This window comes from Nothobranchius furzeri, chromosome 7, assembly GCF_043380555.1.
Source record: "Nothobranchius furzeri strain GRZ-AD chromosome 7, NfurGRZ-RIMD1, whole genome shotgun sequence".
In the NCBI taxonomy this organism is placed as follows: Eukaryota; Metazoa; Chordata; class Actinopteri; order Cyprinodontiformes; family Nothobranchiidae; genus Nothobranchius; species Nothobranchius furzeri.
In genome coordinates, this window is record NC_091747.1 from 42,677,021 (window position 1) to 42,691,404 (window position 14,384).

General features: G+C 37.0%; 9 non-coding genes across 9 annotated transcripts; 6 read left to right on the forward strand and 3 right to left on the reverse strand.

Moving 5' to 3' along the window:
- Positions 1–707: 707 nt before the first annotated feature.
- On the forward strand, positions 708–780 carry trnak-uuu (transfer RNA lysine (anticodon UUU)). Its single transcript has one exon. It is a non-coding gene; the product is annotated as a tRNA-Lys (tRNA).
- A 1,606-nt stretch (positions 781–2,386) lies between these two features.
- Positions 2,387–2,459, reverse strand: trnak-cuu (transfer RNA lysine (anticodon CUU)). Its single transcript has one exon. It is a non-coding gene; the product is annotated as a tRNA-Lys (tRNA).
- A 902-nt stretch (positions 2,460–3,361) lies between these two features.
- On the forward strand, positions 3,362–3,434 carry trnak-uuu (transfer RNA lysine (anticodon UUU)). Its single transcript has one exon. It is a non-coding gene; the product is annotated as a tRNA-Lys (tRNA).
- Positions 3,435–4,693: 1,259 nt separating this feature from the next.
- trnak-uuu (transfer RNA lysine (anticodon UUU)) lies at positions 4,694–4,766 on the forward strand. The gene has a single exon. It is a non-coding gene; the product is annotated as a tRNA-Lys (tRNA).
- A 1,609-nt stretch (positions 4,767–6,375) lies between these two features.
- On the reverse strand, positions 6,376–6,448 carry trnak-cuu (transfer RNA lysine (anticodon CUU)). The gene has a single exon. It is a non-coding gene; the product is annotated as a tRNA-Lys (tRNA).
- Positions 6,449–7,388: 940 nt separating this feature from the next.
- Positions 7,389–7,461, forward strand: trnak-uuu (transfer RNA lysine (anticodon UUU)). Its single transcript has one exon. It is a non-coding gene; the product is annotated as a tRNA-Lys (tRNA).
- A 1,615-nt stretch (positions 7,462–9,076) lies between these two features.
- trnak-cuu (transfer RNA lysine (anticodon CUU)) lies at positions 9,077–9,149 on the reverse strand. Its single transcript has one exon. It is a non-coding gene; the product is annotated as a tRNA-Lys (tRNA).
- A 948-nt stretch (positions 9,150–10,097) lies between these two features.
- On the forward strand, positions 10,098–10,170 carry trnak-uuu (transfer RNA lysine (anticodon UUU)). The gene has a single exon. It is a non-coding gene; the product is annotated as a tRNA-Lys (tRNA).
- Positions 10,171–13,581: 3,411 nt separating this feature from the next.
- Positions 13,582–13,690, forward strand: trnal-caa (transfer RNA leucine (anticodon CAA)). Its single transcript has 2 exons — positions 13,582–13,619; positions 13,645–13,690. It is a non-coding gene; the product is annotated as a tRNA-Leu (tRNA).
- The last annotated feature ends 694 nt before the right edge of the window (positions 13,691–14,384 follow it).

Consider the following 14,384-nt stretch of genomic DNA (forward strand, 5'->3'; position numbering starts at 1 on the left):
CTTCATTTCAGACATTTGACCAAACTTACAACTTATCGATTGTATTCATTATCACAGCCAGCAGTCTTACTTGGGATAAGTGGTTCTACAAGGTCAATGAAATAGCAAAGGACAACTTCAGAGGGTAGGTCACAATTCAACCTCTGCAACTTTATTATACCACTCCAGTCTTCAGTCAAGATGGCCGAGCGATCAAAGGTGCCAGACTCAAGCATTGCTTCCATTCCAATATGGGGATTCTGGTCTCCAGTAGGAGGCATGGGTTCAAATCCCACTCTTGACACATTCATTAACTAGTAACAAAGGTTTATGATTAATTTTATCTCAAGAATAAAGATCTCTGGACGCTATCAGGAGCAATTTATTCAAAGATGGGTGGGTGTATCTTTGGTGTACAGATCTGCAGAAAGACATATGTTGGTCTTTTTCTAAATTTTTTAGAAAAGTGCTTTTCTGTTAACAATGTTGTTATCTAACATAAAAAAAACTTAAAAATAACTACTGTGCCAGTCATTTGAAGATTTGTGCGCTTATGTGACAAACTTTTTTACAGTGTCATCAACCAATGAATGAATGAATGAAATAATCTATCTATCTATCTATCTATCTATCTATCTATCTATCTATCTATCTATCTATCTATCTATCTATCTATCTATCTATCTATCTGACTATTTTACTCTGTTTCTGTCTGTATTCATTTTGTAGCCTGACTAGCTCAGCCGGTAGAGCATGAGACTTTTAATCTCAGGGTCATGGGTTCAAGTCCCATGTTAGGCATAGATTCTAAAGGCAACATCTGTCTATTCATGCGTAGTCTTTCTACTAATTCTTTTGTGAGAAGAATTGCAGGTGCTTACATAAGAATTTGGGACTTTATTTGAGTTTTTCTTAGTCTTGTCTGAGCTTAAAACTTCCCCCAATCTATGGCAACAATTTCTGTTTTTCAAGCAAACACATTTTGATTCAGGGTAAACTGGTGACACTGCATGAAAACATACTCTGTCAAAGGCCTAAGACCCCAACGTGGGGCTCGCACCCACGACCCTGAGATTAAGAGTTACATGCTCTACCGCCTGAGCTAGTCGGGCATTTGACAATCTTGACAAGTTTGACAACGTGAGGTGATACTGTTTTGCCATACAGGGTTTGTTGCCCTGGTCCTTCAGATACAACAAATTACTGTAACTCAGTAACAATAAAAGAGCTTTTGAAGTTGAACACCAATCTTCTAAAGATCCAAAGTGTTTTGGGAATGGGTAGAACTTGAATGAAAACAACTGCTTTTGATTGGGCAACTTCATTTCAGACATTTGACCAAACTTACAACTTATCGATTGTATTCATTATCACAGCCAGCAGTCTTACTTGGGATAAGTGGTTCTACAAGGTCAATGAATTAGCAAAGGAAAACTTCAGAGGGTAGGTCACAATTCAACATCTGCAACTTTATTATACCACTCTAATCTTCAGTCAAGATGGCCGAGCGGTCAAAGGCGCCAGACTCAAGCATTGCTTCCATTCCAATATGGGGATTCTGGTCTCCAGAAGGAGGCGTGCGTTCTAATCCCACTCTTGACACATTCATTAACTAGAAACAAAGGTTTATGATTAATTTTATCTCAAGAATAAAGATCTCTGGATGCTATCAAGAGCAATTTATTCAAAGATGGTTGGGTGTATCTTTGGTGTACAGATCTGCAGAAAGACATATGTTGGTCTTTTTCTAAATTTTTTAGAAAAGTGCTTTTCTGTTAACAATGTTGTTATCTAAAATAAAAAAAATTAAAAATAACTACTGTGCCACTCATTTGAAGATATGTGCGCTTATGTGACAAACTTTTTTACAGTGTCATCAACCAATGAATGAATGAATGAAAGAATCTATCTATCTATCTATCTATCTATCTATCTATCTATCTATCTATCTATCTATCTATCTATCTATCTATCTATCATCTATCTATCTATCTATCTATCTATCTATCTATCTATCTATCTATCTATCTATCTATCTATCATCTATCTATCTATCTGACTATTTTACTCTGTTTATGTCTGTAATCATTTTGTAGCCTGACTAGCTCAGCCGGTAGAGCATGAGGCTTTTATTCTCAGGGTCATGGGTTCAAGTCCCATGTTAGGCATAGATTCAAAAGGCAACATCTGTCTATTCATGTGTAATCTTTCTACTAGTTCTTTTGTGAGAAGAATTGCAGGTGCTGGCTAAAGTATTTGGGACCTTATTTGAGTTTTCTCTTAGTGTTGTCTGAGCTTAAAACTTCCCCCAATCTATGGCAACAATTTCTGTTTTTCAAGCAAATGCATTTTGATTCAGGGTAAACTGGTGACACTGCATGAAAACATACTCTGTCAAAGGCCTAAGCGCCCAACGTGGGGCTCGAACCCACGACCCTGAGATTAAGAGTCTCATGCTCTACCGACTGAGCAAGTCGGGCATTTGACAATCTTGACAAGTTTGACAATGTGAGGTGACACTGTTTTGCCATACAGGGTTTGTTGCCCTGGTCCTTCAGATACAACAAATAACTCAGTAACAATAAAAGAGCTTTTGAAGTTGAACACCAATCTTCTAAAGATCCAAAGTGTTTTGGGAATGGGTAGAACTTGAATGAAATCAATTGCTTTTGATTGGGCAACTTCATTTCAGACATTTGAACAAACTTACAACTTATCGATTGTAATCATTATCACAGCCAGCAGTCTTACTTGGGATAAGTGGTTCTACAAGGTCAATGAAATAGCAAAGGACAACTTCAGAGGGTAGGACACAAATCAACCTCTGCAACTTTATTATACCACTCCAATCTTTTGTCAAGATGGCCGAGCGGTCAAAGGCGCCAGACTCAAGCATTGCTTCCATTCCAATGTGGGTATTCTGGTCTCCAGTAGGAGGCGTGGGTTCAAATCACACTCTTGGCACATTCATTAACTAGAAACAAAGGTGTATGATTAATTTTATCTCAAGAATAAAGATCTCTGGATGCTATCAAGAGCAATTTATTCAAAGATGGGTGGGTGTATCTTTGGTGTACAGATCTGCAGAAAGACATATGTTGGTCTTTTTCTAAATTTTTTAGAAAAGTGCTTTTCTGTTAACAATGTTGTTATCTAAAATAAAAAAAAAACTTAAAAATAACTACTGTGCCACTCATTTGAAGATTTGTGCGCTTATGTGACAAAATTTTTTACAGTGTCGTCAACCAATAAATGAATGAATGAATGAAAGAATCTATCTATCTATCTATCTATCTATCTATCTATCTATCTATCTATCTATCTATCTATCTATCTATCTATCTGACTATTTTACTCTCTTTCTGTCTGTAATCATTTTGTAGCCTGACTAGCTCAGCCGGTAGAGCATGAGACTTTTAATCTCAGGGTCATGGGTTCAAGTCCCATGTTAGGCATAGATTCTAAAGGCAACATCTGTGTATTCATGGGTAATCTTTCTACTAGTTCTTTTGTGAGAAGAATTGCAGGTGCTGGCATAAGAATTTGGGACTTTATTTGAGTTTTTTCTTAGTGTTTTCTGAGCTTAAAACTTCCCCCAATCGATGGCAACAATTTCTGTTTTTCAAGCAAACGCATCTTGATTCAGGGTAAACTGGTGACACTGCATGAAAATATACTCTGTCAAAGGCCTAAGACCCCAACGTGGGGCTCGAACCCACGACCCTGAACTTAAGAGTCTCGTGCTCTACTGACTGAGCTAGTCAGGCATTTGACAATGATGACAAGTTTGACAATGTGAGGTGACACTGTTTTGCCATACTGGGTTTGTTGCCCTGGTCCTTCAGATACAACAAATTACTGTATCTCAGTAACAATAAAAGAGCTTTTGAAGTTGAACACCAATCTTCTAAAGATCCAAAGTGTTTTGGGAATGGGTAGAACTTGAATGAAAACAATTGCTTTTGATTGGGCAACTTCATTTCAGACATTTGACCAAACTTACAACTTATCTATTGTATTCATTATCACAGCCAGCAGTCTTACTTGGGATAAGTGGTTCTACAAGGTCAATGAAATAGGAAAGGACAACTTCAGGGGGTAGGTCACAATTCAACCTCTGCAACTTTATTATACCACTCCAAACTTCAGTCAAGATGGCTGAGCGGCCAATGGCGCCAGACTCAAGCTTTGCTTCCATTCCAATGTGGGGATTCTGGTCTCCAGTAGGAGGCGTGGGTTCAAATCCCACTCTTGACACATTCATTAACTAGTAACAAAGGTGTATGATTAATTTTATCTCAAGAATAAAGATCTCTGGATGCTATCAAGAGCAATTTATTCAAAGATGGGTGGGTGTATTTTTGGTGTACAGATCTGCAGAAAGACATATGTTGGTCTTTTTCTAATTTTTTTAGAAAAGTGCTTTTCTGTTAACAATGTTGTTATCTAAAATAAAAAAAACTTAAAAATAACTACTGTGCCACTCATTTGAAGATTTGTGCGCTTATGTGACAAACTTTTACAGTGTCATCAACCAATGAATGAATGAATGAAAGAATCTATCTATCTATCTATCTATCTATCTATCTATCTATCTATCTATCTATCTATCTATCTATCTATCTATCTATCTATCTATCTATCTATCTATCTATCTATCATCTATCTATCTATCTGACTATTTTACTCTGTTTATGTCTGTAATCATTTTTTAGCCTGACTAGCTCAGCCGGTAGAGCATGAGACTTTTAATCTCAGGGTCATGGGTTCAAGTCCCATGTTAGGCATAGATTCTAAAGGCAACATCTGTCTATTCATGCGTAGTCTTTCTACTAATTCTTTTGTGAGAAGAATTGCAGGTGCTTACATAAGAATTTGGGACTTTATTTGAGTTTTTCTTAGTGTTGTCTGAGCTTAAAACTTCCCCAATCTATGGCAACAATTTCTGTTTTTCAAGCAAACACATTTTGATTCAGGGTAAACTGGTGACACTGCATGAAAACATACTCTGTCAAAGGCCTAAGACCCCAACGTGGGGCTCGCACCCATGACCCTGAGATTAAGAGTTACATGCTCTACCGCCTGAGCTAGTCGGGCATTTGACAATCTTGACAAGTTTGACAACGTGAGGTGATACTGTTTTGCCATACAGGGTTTGTTGCCCTGGTCCTTCAGATACAACAAATTACTGTAACTCAGTAACAATAAAAGAGCTTTTGAAGTTGAACACCAATCTTCTAAAGATCCAAAGTGTTTTGGGAATGGGTAGAACTTGAATGAAAACAACTGCTTTTGATTGGGCAACTTCATTTCAGACATTTGACCAAACTTACAACTTATCGATTGTATTCATTATCACAGCCAGCAGTCTTACTTGGGATAAGTGGTTCTACAAGGTCAATGAATTAGCAAAGGAAAACTTCAGAGGGTAGGTCACAATTCAACATCTGCAACTTTATTATACCACTCTAATCTTCAGTCAAGATGGCCGAGCGGTCAAAGGCGCCAGACTCAAGCATTGCTTCCATTCCAATATGGGGATTCTGGTCTCCAGAAGGAGGCGTGCGTTCTAATCCCACTCTTGACACATTCATTAACTAGAAACAAAGGTTTATGATTAATTTTATCTCAAGAATAAAGATCTCTGGATGCTATCAAGAGCAATTTATTCAAAGATGGTTGGGTGTATCTTTGGTGTACAGATCTGCAGAAAGACATATGTTGGTCTTTTTCTAAATTTTTTAGAAAAGTGCTTTTCTGTTAACAATGTTGTTATCTAAAATAAAAAAAATTAAAAATAACTACTGTGCCACTCATTTGAAGATATGTGCGCTTATGTGACAAACTTTTTTACAGTGTCATCAACCAATGAATGAATGAATGAAAGAATCTATCTATCTATCTATCTATTTATCTATCATCTATCTATCTATCTATCTATCTATCTATCTATCTATCTATCTATCTATCTATCTATCTATCTATCTATCTATCTATCTATCTATCTATCTATCTATCTATCTATCTATCATCTATCTATCTATCTGACTATTTTACTCTGTTTATGTCTGTAATCATTTTGTAGCCTGACTAGCTCAGCCGGTAGAGCATGAGGCTTTTATTCTCAGGGTCATGGGTTCAAGTCCCATGTTAGGCATAGATTCAAAAGGCAACATCTGTCTATTCATGTGTAATCTTTCTACCAGTTCTTTTGTGAGAAGAATTGCAGGTGCTGGCTAAAGTATTTGGGACCTTATTTGAGTTTTCTCTTAGTGTTGTCTGAGCTTAAAACTTCCCCCAATCTATGGCAACAATTTCTGTTTTTCAAGCAAATGCATTTTGATTCAGGGTAAACTGGTGACACTGCATGAAAACATACTCTGTCAAAGGCCTAAGCGCCCAACGTGGGGCTCGAACCCACGACCCTGAGATTAAGAGTCTCATGCTCTACCGACTGAGCTAGTCGGGCATTTGACAATCTTGACAAGTTTGACAATGTGAGGTGACACTGTTTTGCCATACTGGGTTTGTTGCCCTGGTCCTTCAGATACAACAAATTACTGTAACTCAGTAACAATAAAAGAGCTTTTGAAGTTGAACACCAATCTTCTAAAGATCCAAAGTGTTTTGGGAATGGGTAGAACTTGAATGAAAACAATTGCTTTTGATTGGGCAACTTCATTTCAGACATTTGACCAAACTTACAACTTATCTATTGTATTCATTATCACAGCCAGCAGTCTTACTTGGGATAAGTGGTTCTACAAGGTCAATGAAATAGGAAAGGACAACTTCAGAGGGTAGGTCACAATTCAACCTCTGCAACTTTATTATACCACTCCAAACTACAGTCAAGATGGCTGAGCGGCCAATGGCGCCAGACTCAAGCTTTGCTTCCATTCCAATGTGGGGATTCTGGTCTCCAGTAGGAGGCGTGGGTTCAAATCCCACTCTTGACACATTCATTAACTAGTAACAAAGGTGTATGATTAATTTTATCTCAAGAATAAAGATCTCTGGATGCTATCAAGAGCAATTTATTCAAAGATGGGTGGGTGTATTTTTGGTGTACAGATCTGCAGAAAGACATATGTTGGTCTTTTTCTAATTTTTTTAGAAAAGTGCTTTTCTGTTAACAATGTTGTTATCTAAAATAAAAAAAACTTAAAAATAACTACTGTGCCACTCATTTGAAGATTTGTGCGCTTATGTGACAAACTTTTACAGTGTCATCAACCAATGAATGAATGAATGAAAGAATCTATCTATCTATCTATCTATCTATCTATCTATCTATCTATCTATCTATCTATCTATCTATCTATCTATCTATCTATCTATCTATCTATCTATCTATCTATCTATCTATCTGACTATTTTACTCTGTTTATGTCTGTAATCATTTTTTAGCCTGACTAGCTCAGCCGGTAGAGCATGAGACTTTTAATCTCAGGGTCATGGGTTCAAGTCCCATGTTAGGCATAGATTCTAAAGGCAACATCTGTCTATTCATGTGTAGTCTTTCTACTAATTCTTTTGTGAGAAGAATTGCAGGTGCTTACATAAGAATTTGGGACTTTATTTTGAGTTTTTCTTAGTGTTGTCTGAGCTTAAAACTTCCCCCAATCTATGGCAACAATTTCTGTTTTTCAAGCAAACACATTTTGATTCAGGGTAAACTGGTGACACTGCATGAAAACATACTCTGTCAAAGGCCTAAGACCCCAATGTGGGACTCGCACCCACGACCCTGAGATTAAGAGTCTCATGCTCTACCGCCTGAGCTAGTCGGGCATTTGACAATCTTGTCAAGTTTGACAACGTGAGGTGATACTGTTTTGCCATACAGGGTTTGTTGCCCTGGTCCTTCAGATACAACAAATTACTGTAACTCAGTAACAATAAAAGAGCTTTTGAAGTTGAACACCAATCTTCTAAAGATCCAAAGTGTTTTGGGAATGGGTAGAACTTGAATGAAAACAACTGCTTTTGATTGGGCAACTTCATTTCAGACATTTGACCAAACTTACAACTTATCGATTGTATTCATTATCACAGCCAGCAGTCTTACTTGGGATAAGTGGTTCTACAAGGTCAATGAATTAGCAAAGGAAAACTTCAGAGGGTAGGTCACAATTCAACATCTGCATATTTATTATACCACTCCAATCTTCAGTCAAGATGGCCGAGCGGTCAAAGGCGCCAGACTCAAGCATTGCTTCCATTCCAATATGGGGATTCTGGTCTCCAGAAGGAGGCGTGCGTTCTAATCCCACTCTTGACACATTCATTAACTAGAAACAAAGGTTTATGATTAATTTTATCTCAAGAATAAAGATCTCTGGATGCTATCAAGAGCAATTTATTCAAAGATGGTTGGGTGTATCTTTGGTGTACAGATCTGCAGAAAGACATATGTTGGTCTTTTTCTAAATTTTTTAGAAAAGTGCTTTTCTGTTAACAATGTTGTTATCTAAAATAAAAAAAATTAAAAATAACTACTGTGCCACTCATTTGAAGATATGTGCGCTTATGTGACAAACTTTTTTACAGTGTCATCAACCAATGAATGAATGAGGGAAAGAATCTATCTATTTATCTATTTATCTATCATCTATCTATCTATCTATCTATCTATCTATCTATCTATCTATCTATCTATCTATCTATCTATCTATCTATCTATCTATCTATCTATCTATCTATCTATCTATCTATCTATCTATCTATCATCTATCTATCTATCTGACTATTTTACTCTGTTTCTGTCTGTAATCATTTTGTAGCCTGACTAGCTCAGCCAGTAGAGCATGAGGCTTTTATTCTCAGGGTCATGGGTTCAAGTCCCATGTTAGGCATAGATTCTAAAGGCAACATCTGTCTATTCATGTGTAATATTTCTACTAGTTCTTTTGTGAGAAGAATTGCAGGTGCTTGCATAAGAATTTGGGACCTTATTTGAGTTTTCTCTTAGTGTTGTCTGAGCTTAAAACTTCCCCCAATCTATGGCAACAATTTCTGTTTTTCAAGCAAACGCATTTTGATTCAGGTTAAACTGGTGACACTGCATGAAAACATACTCTGTCAAAGGCCTAAGCGCCCAACGTGGGGCTCGAACCCACGACCCTGAGATTAAGAGGCTCATGCTCTACCGACTGAGCTAGTCGGGCATTAGACAATCTTGACAAGTTTGACAATTTGAGGTGACACTGTTATGCCATACAGGGTTTGTTGCCCTGGTCCTTCAGATACAACAAATAACTCAGTAACAATAAAAGAGCTTTTGAAGTTGAACACCAATCTTCTAAAGATCCAAAGTGTTTTGGGAATGGGTAGAACTTGAATGAAATCAATTGCTTTTGATTGGGCAACTTCATTTCAGACATTTGAACAAACTTACAACTTATTGATTGTAATCATTATCACAGCCAGCAGTCTTACTTGGGATAAGTGGTTCTACAAGGTCAATGAAATAGCAAAGGACAACTTCAGAGGGTAGGACACAATTCAACCTCTGCAACTTTATTATACCACTCCAATCTTTTGTCAAGATGGCCGAGCGGTCAAAGGCGCCAGACTCAAGCATTGCTTCCATTCCAATGTGGGGATTCTGGTCTCCAGTAGGAGGCGTGGGTTCAAATCACACTCTTGGCACATTCATTAACTAGAAACAAAGGTGTATGATTAATTTTATCTCAAGAATAAAGATCTCTGGATGCTATCAAGAGCAATTTATTCAAAGATGGGTGGGTGTATCTTTGGTGTACAGATCTGCAGAAAGACATATGTTGGTCTTTTTCTAAATTTTTTAGAAAAGTGCTTTTCTGTTAACAATGTTGTTATCTAAAATAAAAAAAACTTAAAAATAACTACTGTGCCACTCATTTGAAGATTTGTGCGCTTATGTGACAAAATTTTTTACAGTGTCATCAACCAATGAATGAATGAATGAATGAAAGAATCTATCTATCTATCTATCTATCTATCTATCTATCTATCTATCTATCTATCTATCTATCTATCTATCTATCTATCTATCTATCTATCTATCTATCTATCTATCTATCTATCTATCTATCTGACTATTTTACTCTGTTTCTGTCTGTAATCATTTTGTAGCCTGACTAGCTCAGCCGGTAGAGCATGAGACTTTTAATCTCAGGGTCATGGGTTCAAGTCCCATGTTAGGCATAGATTCTACAGGCAACATTTGTCTTTTCATGTGTAATCTTTCTACAAGTTCTTTTGTGAGAAGAATTGCAGGTGCTGGCATAAGAATTTGGGACTTTATTTGAGTTTTTTCTTAGTGTTGTCTGAGCTTAAAACTTCCCCCAATCTATGGCAACAATTTCTGTTTTTCAAGCAAACGCATTTTGATTCAGGGTAAACTGGTGACACTGCATGAAAACATACTCTGTCAAATGACTAAGCACCCACCGTGGGGCTCAAACCCACGACCCTTAGATTAAGAGTTACATGCTCTACCGACTGAGCTAGTCAGGCATTTGACAATCTTGACAAGTTTGACAATGTGAGGTGACACTGTTTTGCCATACAGGGTTTGTTGCCCTGGTCCTCCAGTTACAACAAATTACTGTAACTCAGTAACAATAAAAGAGCTTTTGAAGTTGAACACCAATTTCTAAAGATCCAAAGTGTTTTGGGAATGGGTAGAACTTGAATGAAAACAATTGCTTTTGATTGGGCAACTTCATTTCAGACATTTGACCAAACTTACAACTTATCGATTGTATTCATTATCACAGCCAGCAGTCTTACTTGGGATAAGTGGTTCTACAAGGTCAATGAAATAGCAAAGGACAACTTCAGAGGGTAGGTCACAATTCAACCTCTGCAACTTTATTATACCACTCCAATCATCAGTCAAGATGGCCGAGCGGTCAAAGGCGCCCAACTCAAGCATTGCTTCCATTCCAATATGGTATTCTGGTCTCCAGTAGGAGGCGTGGGTTCAAATCCCACTTTTGACACATTCATTAATTAGAAACAAAGGTTTATGATTAATTTTATCTCAAGAATAAAGATCTCTGGACGCTATGAAGAGCAATTTATTCAAAGATGGTTGGGTGTATCTTTGGTGTACAGATCTGCAGAAAGACATATGTTTGTCTTTTTCTAAATTTTTTAGAAAAGTGCTTTTCTGTTAACAATGTTGTTATCTAACATAAAAAAAACTTAAAAATAACTACTGTGCCACTCATTTGAAGATTTGTGCGCTTATGTGACAAACTTTTTTACAGTGTCATCAACCAATGAATGAATGAAAGAAAGAATCTATCTATCTATCTATCTATCTATCTATCTATCTATCTATCTATCTATCTATCTATCTATCATCTATCTATCTATCATCTATCTATCTATCTATCTATCTATCTATCTATCTATCTATCTATCATCTATCTATCTATCTGACTATTTTACTCTGTTTCTGTCTGTAATCATTTTGTAGCCTGACTAGCTCAGCCGCTAGAGCATGATAATTTTAATCTCAGGGTCATGGGTTCAAGTCCCATGTTAGGCATAGATTCTAAAGGCAATATCTGTTTATTCATGTGTAATCTTTCTACTAGTTCTTTTGTGAGAAGAATTGCAGGTGCTGGCATAAGAATTTGGGACTTTATTTGCGTTTTTTCTTAGTGTTGTCTGAGCTTAAAACTTCCCCCAATCGATGGCAACAATTTCTGTTTTTCAAGCAAACACATTTTGATTCAGGGTAAACTGGTGACACTGCATGAAAATCATACTCTGTCAAAGGCCTAAGCGCCCATCGTGGGGCTTGAACCCACGACCCTGAGAATTAGGGTCTCATGCTCTACCGACTGAGCTAGTCGGGCATTTGAAAATCTTGACAAGTTTGACAACGTGAGGTGACACTGTTTTGCCATACAGGGTTTGTTGCCCTGGTCCTTCAGATACAATAAATTACTGTAACTCAGTAACAATAAAAGAGCTTATGAAGTTGAACACCAATCTTCTAAAGATCCAAAGTGTTTTGGGAATGGGTAGAACTTGAATGAAAACAATTGCTTTTGATTGGGCAACTTCATTTCAGACATTTGACCAAACTTACAACTTAGCGATTGTATTCATTATCACAGCCAGCAGTCTTACTTGGGATAACTGGTTCTACAAGATCAAAGAAATAGCAAAGGACAACTTCAGAGGGTAGGTCACAATTCAACCTCTGCAACTTTATTATACCACTCCAATCTTCAGTCAAGATGGCCGAGCGGTCAAAGACGCCAGATTCAAGCATTGCTTTCATTCCAATGTGGGGATTCTGATCTCCAGTAGGAGGCCTGGGTTCAAATCCCACTCCTGACACATTCATTGACTAGTAAGAAAGATTTATGATTAATTTTATCTCAAGAATAAAGATCTCTGGACGCTATCAGGAGCAATTTATTCAAAGATGGGTGGGTGTATCTTTGGTGTACAGATCTGCAGAAAGACATATGTTGGTCTTTTTCTAAATTTTTTAGAAAAGTGCTTTTCTGTTAACAATGTTGTTATCTAACATAAAAAAACTTAAAAATAACTACTGTGCCACTCATTTGAAGATTTGTGCGCTTATGTGACAAACTTTTTTACAGTGTCATCAACCAATGAATGAATGAATGAAAGAATCTATCATCTATCTATCTATCTATCTATCTATCTATCTATCTATCTATCTATCTATCTATCTATCTATCTATCTATCTATCTATCTATCTATCTATCTATCTATCTATCTATCTATCTATCTATCTATCTATCATCTATCTATCTATCTGACTGTTTTACTCTGTTTCTGTCTGTAATCATTTTGTAGCCTGACTAGCTCAGCCGGTAGAGCATGAGACTTTTAATCTCAGGGTCATGAGTTCAAGTCCCATGTTAGGCATAGATTCTAAAGGCAACATCTGTTTATTCATGTGTAATCTTTCTACTAGTTCTTTTGTGAGAAGAATTTCAGGTGCTGGCATAAGAATTTGGGACTTTATTTGCGTTTTTTCTTAGTGTTGTCTGATCTTAAAACTTCCCCCAATCGATGGCAACAATTTCTGTTTTTCAAGCAAACGCATTTTGAGTCAGGGTAAACTGGTGACACTGCATGAAAACATACTCTGTCAAAGGCCTAAGCACCCAACGTGGGGCTTGAACCCACGACCCTGAGATTAAGAGTATCATGCTCTACCGACTGAGCTAGTCGGGCATTTGACAATCTTGACAAGTTTGACAACGTGAGGTGACACTGTTTTGCCATACAGGATTTGTTGCCCTGGTCCTTCAGATACAACAAATTACTGTAACTCAGTAACAATAAAATAACTTTTGAAGTTGAACACCAATCTTCTAAAGATCCAAAGTGTTTTGGGAATGGGTAGAACTTGAATGAAAACAATTGCTTTGATTGGGCAACTTCATTTCAGACATTTGACCAAACTTACAACTTATCGATTGTATTCATTATCACAGCCAGCAGTCTTACTTGGGATAAGTGGTTCTACAAGGTCAATGAAATAGCAAAGGACAACTTCAGAGGGTAGGTAACAATTCAACCTCTGCAACTTTATTATACCACTCCAATCTTCTGTCAAGATGGCCGAGCGGTCAAAGGCGCCAGACTCAAGCATTGCTTCCATTCCAATGTGGGGATTCTGGTCTCCAGTAGGAGGCGTGGGTTCAAATCCCACTCTTGACACATTCATTAACTAGAAACAAAGGTGTATGATTAATTTTATCTCAAGAATAAAGATCTCTGGATGCTATCAAGAGCAATTTATTCAAAGATGGGTGTGTGTAACTTTGGTGTACAGATCTGCAGAAAGACATATGTTGGTCTTTTTCTAAATTTTTTAGAAAAGTGCTTTTCTGTTAACAATGTTGTTATCTAAAATAAAAAAACTTAAAAATAACTACTGTGCCACTCATTTGAAGATTTGTGCACTTATGTGACAAACTTTTTTACAGTGTCATCAACCAATGAATGAATGAATGAAAGAATCTATCTATCTATCTATCTATCTATCTATCTATCTATCTATCTATCTATCTATCTATCTATCATCTATCTATCTATCTATCTATCTATCTATCTGACTATTTTACTCTGTTTCTGTCTGTAATCATTTTGTAGCCTGACTAGCTCAGCCGCTAGAGCATGATAATTTTAATCTCAGGGTCATGGGTTCAAGTCCCATGTTAGGCATAGATTCTAAAGGCAATATCTGTTTATTCATGTGTAATCTTTCTACTAGTTCTTTTGTGAGAAGAATTGCAGGTGCTGGCATAAGAATTTGGGACTTTATTTGCGTTTTTTCTTAGTGTTGTCTGAGCTTAAAACTTCCCCCAATCGATGGCAACAATTTCTGTTTTTCAAGCAAACACATTTTGAT